Genomic DNA, 8,668 nt, shown 5'->3' on the forward strand with positions numbered 1-8,668 from the left:
ATTGAAAGCAAAAACAAAACAAACACAACAAAACCTAGATAAAAGAACGCTGAAAGAAGTCAAGGGTGAATTCTTGAGAATTCTGGTGGGGGGGGAAAGATAATAAATTGAATCTGCAGCTGGTATAGCAGCCTAGAAAAAACGTCTGAAGACTAGAGGGGAGAATGAGCAGAAACTAAGGACTAAAAGAATGTTGTTTAATTATCTCTAGATTTCATTCATTTAAGTGATCCCTGTATGAATAACCACAAGTAATTGAGACTAGAAAAAAAGTAATAGCCCAAATAACTTACATTCTGAGCAAGAATTAGGAATTGTAGATACAAGGCAGCTTTGTGACATGGATATCAATATACAAAATAAGATTTTGGGTTTTTGCCTTCAAGGCTTTATCGTTTTAGGTGGGGCTTTGTGATGCAAGTTCTCATTGGAGACTTCAATCTATTCATAGACAAAGTGTAAAGTAGCAAGGCTTAGTCACGTTAGCAACCAGCAATGTAATACTGGGGAGATATAAATTCAGTTTGTTGCTAGCTTGCAGTGATAAAATTCTTTTGAATCCTTGTTCAAAGACAATTCATTCGCATGTGCTTTAAATGCTCAGGAAATGGCCATGGAAAACCTTTATTAAAGGTAGGCAAATAAAAAATGTTGCTATGGGATTATTAAAATAGTCTGGAGAAATTTCAGGGTACTTCCATTATTTACTGACTCACCAAATATTCTACGTGACCTACCTCAGCCAGGACCATGGACACGCTGTAGATGTGAATTTTAGTTCACTTCTTGAGGGTTTCCAAAAGGCCGTGTTCTTTTGTGTCTCTAAATAAAGTTACATTTGTTCAGAGTCCCCTTTCACTCAGGAAGTTCAATCTCAAGAATTTGATGGGGATGGAGAGCAGGAACCCTTATTCCTAGGGTCAAGTGAGGGGATCTGGCACACTCTGGAACATTCTAGAAGATCCTCTGACCTCTTCTGATCACACTGAACTGGTTGACGTATTCAGTGTCAAAATCCACGTGGTACCTTGAAAGCAGTGGCCCAGTCCCAGATCTTTCGATGGCTGGGAAATTAAAGATTTAGTGAAACTTCTCTCTCAGGGGACCATGCAGCTTTTCTGCCGTGAGGTCCTGCCACAGACCAGCTGTGGGAGGGAAGTGCTGGTCTCCAGTACCACAGGATCTGCACACCTCTGTCCCACTCCCAGTCTCTCAAAAAGCTTTCACAATCTTCCCTCCAGAGTTGGCCCACTTCCTCTCTCTGTTGAGGCTTCTTTTTTACAACAAAATTCTATATAGGGGTGACATTCCAGATCCCTGTTTCACACTTTGTCCCTGAACTCTTTGTTTATCCCTATAGTGCCAAAGTCATTAATCCTGAAGTTAAGGACACTTGGTGACTTTCTTGGAATGGAGAAGAGAGAATCCTTACCATTCTTTCAGGCTGCTGAAAGAGTACATAACTCAAATTAAAATCTCAATGTGGTTTTCTAGTCACAGAAGTGAAGGTAAGAAAGACAGCCCCTGCCTTCAGGTATCTACATCCTAGAATAGAGGCAAGTAAAGAGGTAATCAAAATACAGCACACAGGAGAGATTCCTGCCTCAGGAGCCAGGGAGGGAGAGTTTCCCTGGAGGAAATGGTTATGAACACTTAAACAACACTTCCTATGTGCCAGGCACTGTGCCAAGCAATTATTTATATAAAGATATGGAGTGGGGCTATAATTGAGCCCAGGTAGTCTGGGTCCCTGCTTCAATTCCTAGGCTGTAGGGATATCTTCAATGGGACCCAAAGAAAAGGCATAAGCTTGCCATGGCAGAGCATGTAGGTGCCTGGCAGAGGGTATAGGGTAGACACAGTGCGAAGATGCCCTGAGAGGCACTATGAAGAGGGAAGCTGGAATTGAACTGCCTGAAGGAGTTGCAGCTTAGGCCCCTCCCCAAGTGGACTGCCAGGATACTGAAGTTTGTTTCCCTAATGCTCAGAAAAGTGAATCAGAAAAAGTGGGCTGACTTGGGTAACAAGGGGATTCTCAAAAATTCCTCTGTGAAAGCAAAGCTTCCCCCAACATTCTATCAAGATCTTGATTACTAAGCTTATTAGATTTTGATTACTAAGCCTCTCATCTAAAATGGAATTATGCACTGTAAGGAGCTAAACCTGTGGTTCTCATTTACATCCTGCTGTGAGTCATTTTCACCAGCAAATCAAATTGCTTTTCTCCCATCCTCACCATAGCCAGGTAAGAAGCTTGGTATCTAAAGAGAGGCTCAGGACAGATACCAGGACACAAAACTGACAATGCACACTTGTGATGGGGTGAACAAATTTGCCACAAAATATCACTGGCCTCTGCTTAACCACATATTCTCTCTGCTACACCAGGAACATTCTGTTTTTTGCATTCAAAGGTTTTGCATATCATGGACTACGGAAAGCAGTTTTGGAATATTAAAGTAGTAAATTTACTTTCAGAATGTCTATTATCAGCAGTTGTGAGTTAAATAAAGGATAGCCTCTGGGAGGCCTAAGCCAGCAGATCACCCGAGGTCAGGAGTTCGAGACCAGCCTGGCCAATATGGTGAAATTCCAGTCTTTACTAAAAATACAAAAATTGGCCAGGTGTGGTGGTGCACGCCTGTAGTCCCAGCTACTCTGGAGGCTAGGGCTGGAGAATTGCTTGAACCCAGGAGGCAGAGGTTGCAGTGAGCCAAGATTGCGCCACTACACTCCAGCCTGGGCAACAGAGTGAGACTCCTTCTCAAAAAAAAAGTGATAACAAAGGATAGGCCTGATGCAATGCAGACTGGAGACACAAGCAAATCAAATATTCACTCATCTTCATTCTTCAGCCTTTCCCCATGTGAGTCAAAATTATGATCACTGGGGTCTGTTTCACCTCTTGCTGAGTCTGGCATTCTGAACATCAAATCCAGATGAAGCTGAAGCAGCCAGAACTCTGGGTTGACGGCCCAAAAGCTCAAGCTGAGAACTGGCAACATGCCTCGCCCAACAGCCATGCCAGTTCATAAGGGAAAGCAGAACCTGCAGTCCATCTTTGTGTGACACCTCATTTAAACCCAACTGCTCTGCTTTTGTGAGACTTGATATAATTTATTCCTCAGAGAGGGAATGAGTGACTCATGAGATCCTGTGATTCACAGAGCCTCTCACAGAGGTACGCAGATGGCAAGTTGAGCTGGAATAAGAAAAAGAATGGCAGGATGCCGAGGGCTGCTCTTGCTACCCCATGAACACCCAAGATGCCCCCGACACACACATGAAACCTCTCCACATCAGGAATCCAGCCAGATCCCCTTTTAGAGAGCAGGAAGAGGTGGTTGTGGGTGAGCTCTGGGCTCCTGCAGGCATCAATCTAGATTTTCACTTGCTTTTTTTTTTTTTTTTTTTTTTGAGACAGGATCTCCCTGTCACCAGGCTGGAGTGCAGTGGAGCGATCATAACTCACTGCAGCCTCAACCTCCTGGGTTTGGGCAATCCTCCTGCCTCAGCCTCCTGAGTAGCTGGGATTACAGGTGTGTGCCAATACAGCTGGCTGATTTTTAAAATTTTTTTTAGTATTTTGTACAGATAGGGTCTCATGAATGTGTTGCCCAGACTGGTCTTGAACTGCTGGCCCCACATGATTCTCCCGCCTCAGCCTCCCAAGGTGCTGGGATTACAGGTATGAGCTGCCTCATTTTGTTTTTAATCCATCCCCATCCCTCCCCTACTAGGGCTTGCTATTCTGCCAACCACACTGCACAGCACTCTCTCCTACCCCACGAAGCTGCTTGTCCAGGTCTCTCCAGGTGTCTGTAACTATCTCTTGTTATGCATCAGTCTATGTGTGTCCTCTGCCCAATAAGGCACTGGAGACATAACATATTGTAGAAGTTAAGAACATGAGCTCTGGGACCAGGCCACTGCAGTCTGAATCATGGCTGTGCCCCTTTCCAGCTATGACCTTGGCCATGTTATTTAACTTTTCTCTGCCTCATTTTTCCTACCTATAATGTTGGGATAATAGTACATATTTTTAGGGTTGCTTAAAAGGCCTTACAACTAATCTGTTAAGAAAGAAAGGAAATTGTTCAGCTCCCTCTTACAAGTGAGAACATGCGGTGTTTGGTTTTCTGTTCCTGTGTTAGTTTGCTGAGGATGATGGTTTTCAGCTTCATCCATGTGCCTGAAAGGATGTGAACTCATTCTTTTTTATGGCTCCATAGTGTTCCATGGTGTGTATGTGCCACATTTTCTTAATCCAGTCTATCATTGATGGACATTTGGGTTGGCTCCAAGTCTTTGCTATTGTAAATAGTGCTGCAATAAACATATGTGTACATTTGTCTTTATGGTAGAATGGTTTATAATCCTTTGGGTATATACCCAGTAATGGGATTGCTGGGTCAAATGATATTTCTGGTTCTAGATCCTTGAGGAGTCACCACACTGTCTCCCACAATGGTTGAACTAATTTACACTCCCACCAACAGTGTAAAAGCTTTCCTATTTTTCCGCATCTTCTCCAGCATCTGTTGTTTCCAGAATTTTTTCTTTCTTTTTTTTTTTTTTTTTTTTTTTGAGATGGAGTCTCACTCTGTCACCCAGGCTGGAGTGCAGTGGTATGATCTCAGCTCATTGCAACCTCTGCCACCCGGGTTCAAGCAATTCTCCTGCCTCAGCCTCCCGAGTAGCTGGGATTACAGGCTCCTACCTCCGTGTCCTGCTAACTTTTGTATTTTTAGTGGAGACAGGGTTTCACCATCTTGATCAGGCTGGACTTGAACTCCTGACCTTCTGATCCATCTGCCTCAGCCTCCCAAAGTGTTGGGATTACAGGCATGAGCCACTGTGCCCAGCCAATGATCACCATTATAACTGGCATGAGATGGTATCTCATTGTGGTTTTGATTTGCATTTCTCTAATGACCAGCAACAATGAGCTTTTTTTCATATGTTTGTTGGTCTCATAAATGTCTTCTTTTGAGAAATGTCTGTTCATATCCTTTGTCCACTTTTTGACGGGGTTTTTTTCTTCTTGTAAATTTGCTTAAGTTCCTTGTAGATTCTGGATATTAGGCCTTTGTCAGATGGATTCATTGCAGAAATTTTCTCCCATTCTGTAGGTTGACTATTCACTCTGATAATAGTTTCTTTCGCTGAGCAGAAGCTCTTTAGTTTAATTAGATCTCATTTGTCAATTATGGCTTTTGTTGCAATTGCTTTTGGTGTTTTAGTTATGAAGTCTTTGCCAATCACTTCCACACAGGAAGGGGAACATCACACACTGGGGCCTGTTGGGGGGTGGGGGGAAAGGGGAGGCAGAGCATTAGGATAAATACCTAATGCATAAGGAGCTTAAAACCTAGATGATGAGTTGATAGATGCAGCAAACCACCATGGTACATGTACACCTATGTAACAAATCTGCATGTTCAGCACATGTATCCCAGAACTTAAAGTAAAATTAAAAATAAATAAATAAATAAAACAAAATTTTAAAATGCCATTTTAATATTTAACTTTCCTATTAAACACTTTTATCTGGAAAAACAAAAAGAAAGAAAAGAAAAAGGAAGTGAGGGAGGGAGGGGCACAAGAGGGATGGAGAGAAGGGAAAGAAAGACAGTGAGCCTCTTGAAATAAATGACCATGTATTACTCACTTTTTATTTTGTGCCTCATTAAATTCATTCATCATCATTGCCATTTGTGAGTTCATACAATATACCAGTTACTGAAGAAGATCAGTGCTTGACTGCCCTCACCATCAAGGAGCTTACAGTCAAGACAGAATGCCAATGAATGACATCAGTTGTTGTAACAGTGTGAGAACAGCCAAAGGACAGCAGGGCCACACTGCTCTGAAGCTCATCACTCTGGAGCCCAGGTTAAAATTCTACTGTCACTTCCTGGCTGCATGACTGAGTAAGTTATTAGCACCACCCATGGGACTACTGTGGAGATGTAGTTAAAAGATGAGAGCCTGGGCAACATAGCAAAACCCTGTCTCTACAAAATAAATAAATAAATAATTAGCTGGTGTGGTGGTGCATGCTGGTAGTCTCATCTACATAGGAGACTGAGGCAGGAGGATTGCTTCAGCCTGGAAATAGAAGCTGCAGTGAGCCAAGATTACATCACTGCACTCCAGCCTGGGCAACAGAGAGAGACCCTGCAAAAAGAAAGGGAAGGGATGGGAAGGGAAGGGAAGGGAAGGGAAGGGAAGGGAAGGGAAGGGAAGGGAAGGAAAGGGAAGGGAAGGGAAGGTAAAGGAAGGGAATGGAGGGGAGGGGAGGGAAGGTAAAGGAAGGGAATGGAGGGGAGGGGAGGGAAAAGAGAGAGAGAGGAAGGAAGGAGGGAAGGAAGGAAGGAAGGAAGGAAGGAAGGAAGGAAGGAAGGAAGGAAGGAAGGAAGGGAGAGAAGGAAGGAAAGGAGAGCCAGGCATGGTGGTACACACCTACAGTTTCAGCTACTCAAGAGGCTGAGGCAGGAGGATTACTTGAGCCCAGGAGTTCCAGGCTGTAGTGTGCCATCATTGGGCCTGTGAATAGCCACTGCACTCCAGCCTGAGCAACATAGCAAGACTCCCATCTCTAAAAAGAAAAAAAAAATAAGGTCATGGGAGACCAGAAGTGCAACTGACACATAGTATTTAATGCATATTAGTTATGAATATTACATTTATGTACATATATATGCATAATAGATACATATATATGCACACACATATGCATAACAGGTATCCACTGCAGAGTGCAATGGGAGCACAGAAGCTGAGAAACTAAACTTGAGTCTACAAGGCTTCCATGAAGAGATGACCTCAGAGCCCAATCTTCAAGAATGAGTAAGAGAGAGGTGGAAAAGCAGAGGAAGACTGATTCAGGCTGACTCCCCAGTGCACATAAAAACATGAAAGGAGAAAACATGAGTCACTCCAGACGGCCCTGGGAGGGCCTCCGATAAATGCATTGGAGAGGCAGGCAGGAGCTGAATCACTCAGGGCCCTGCTAATGAATTCAGACCTTGCCTCAGGTCGGTGTAGGGCTGTGGAAAGAGTTTAAGCTGAAACCTGCCATGGATGGTTTGGCACTTTCTAAATCAACCACATCTTTCATAGTATTAGCCAGTGATAACCAATTTCGGATCAGGTCATGATCCGGAGGCCCTGTAGGATGCTAAACTAGTTCAACTGTTATGGAAAACAGTATGGCGATTCCTCAAGGATCTAGAACTAGAAGTACCATATGACCCAGCCATCCCATTACTGGGTATATACCCAAAGGATTATAAACCATTCTACCATAAAGACACATGCACACGGATGTTTATTGCGGCACTATTCACAATAGCAAAGACTTGGAATCAACCCAAATGTCCATCAGTGACAGACTGGATTAAGAAAATGTGGCACATGTACACCATGGAATACTATGCAGACATAAAAAAGGATGAGTTTGTGTCCTTTGTAGGGACATGGATGCAGCTGGAAACCACCATTCTCAGCAAACTATCGCAGGAACAGAAAACCAAACACCGCATGTTCTCACTCATAGGTGGGAACTGAACAATGAGATCACTTGGACTCAGGAAGGGGAACATCACACACCGGGGCCTATCACGGGGAGGGGGGAGGGGGGAGGGATTACACTGGGAGTTATACCTGATGTAAATGATGAGTTGATGGGTGCTGACGAGTTGATGGGTGCAGCACACCAACATGGCACAGGTATACATATGTAACAAACCTGCACGTTATCCACGTGTACCCTAGAACTTAAAGTATAATTAAAAAAAAAAAAAGAAAGACTGTTGAGGGTCATAGACTTCTATGGCAACGTATATTTATTATAATTCTTTGGGAAGTGATAAATCCTTTCTTTGTGGAAAAGACTCATCTCTTTTTCTATTATCTTTGAAAGTACTAGAACAATACATGGACACATGAGATTTGCCCAACAAATACCAATTGGTCATAACCTATGCACATTACATATGATGACTTTTTGCTATTTAAGGTAGTTAACGGCCTCTTTGGTGGAAAGTAGAGATGAGGGTAGGGGGCTGGACTATACCATAGCAAGATGTTAAAGGACAAATGCCACTTAGGGTATTTGTTAGAAGGTTGACTTCAGTGTAATGGAGGGCTGTTCATTTAAATCACAAAACCTATTAGAAAGCTGTTCTGTTCAGACCAGTTGATTTTTTCTGATTTCTGGTAATACAATGTGGAATTAGCAATAGAATTATATTCCCTTTAATTTGGAGGTGAAAAAAGGAGTGAAAACAAAATAAGACACACTTTGGTGGGGAGAAGAACCAGTGAATCCATGGAGGAATGTGGTCTGGAGGATCTGCTAGGGAAATGAACCCTCCAAAACAACAGTATCTTGACAGTCATTGAACCCAGGCTCACTTATTCGTTCATTCAACAAATATTTATTGAGCCCATTCTATATCCAAGATGCTACACAATGGTGAACAAAACTGACACCATCTTGTTCTGAACCTCATGAAGATTACACCGAAGCAGGAAAAATAGGCTTTATAAAAATGAACACACTAATAAGTACATAATGAGTTGTGATAAGTGCTATGAAGGAAAACAATAGTGTCCTGTGCTATGAAAAAGAAGAAAGGCCTGCCTTAGGCTGGTGTCAAGG

Source organism: Macaca nemestrina, chromosome 3 (assembly GCF_043159975.1).
Source record: "Macaca nemestrina isolate mMacNem1 chromosome 3, mMacNem.hap1, whole genome shotgun sequence".
Lineage (NCBI taxonomy): Eukaryota > Metazoa > Chordata > Mammalia > Primates > Cercopithecidae > Macaca > Macaca nemestrina.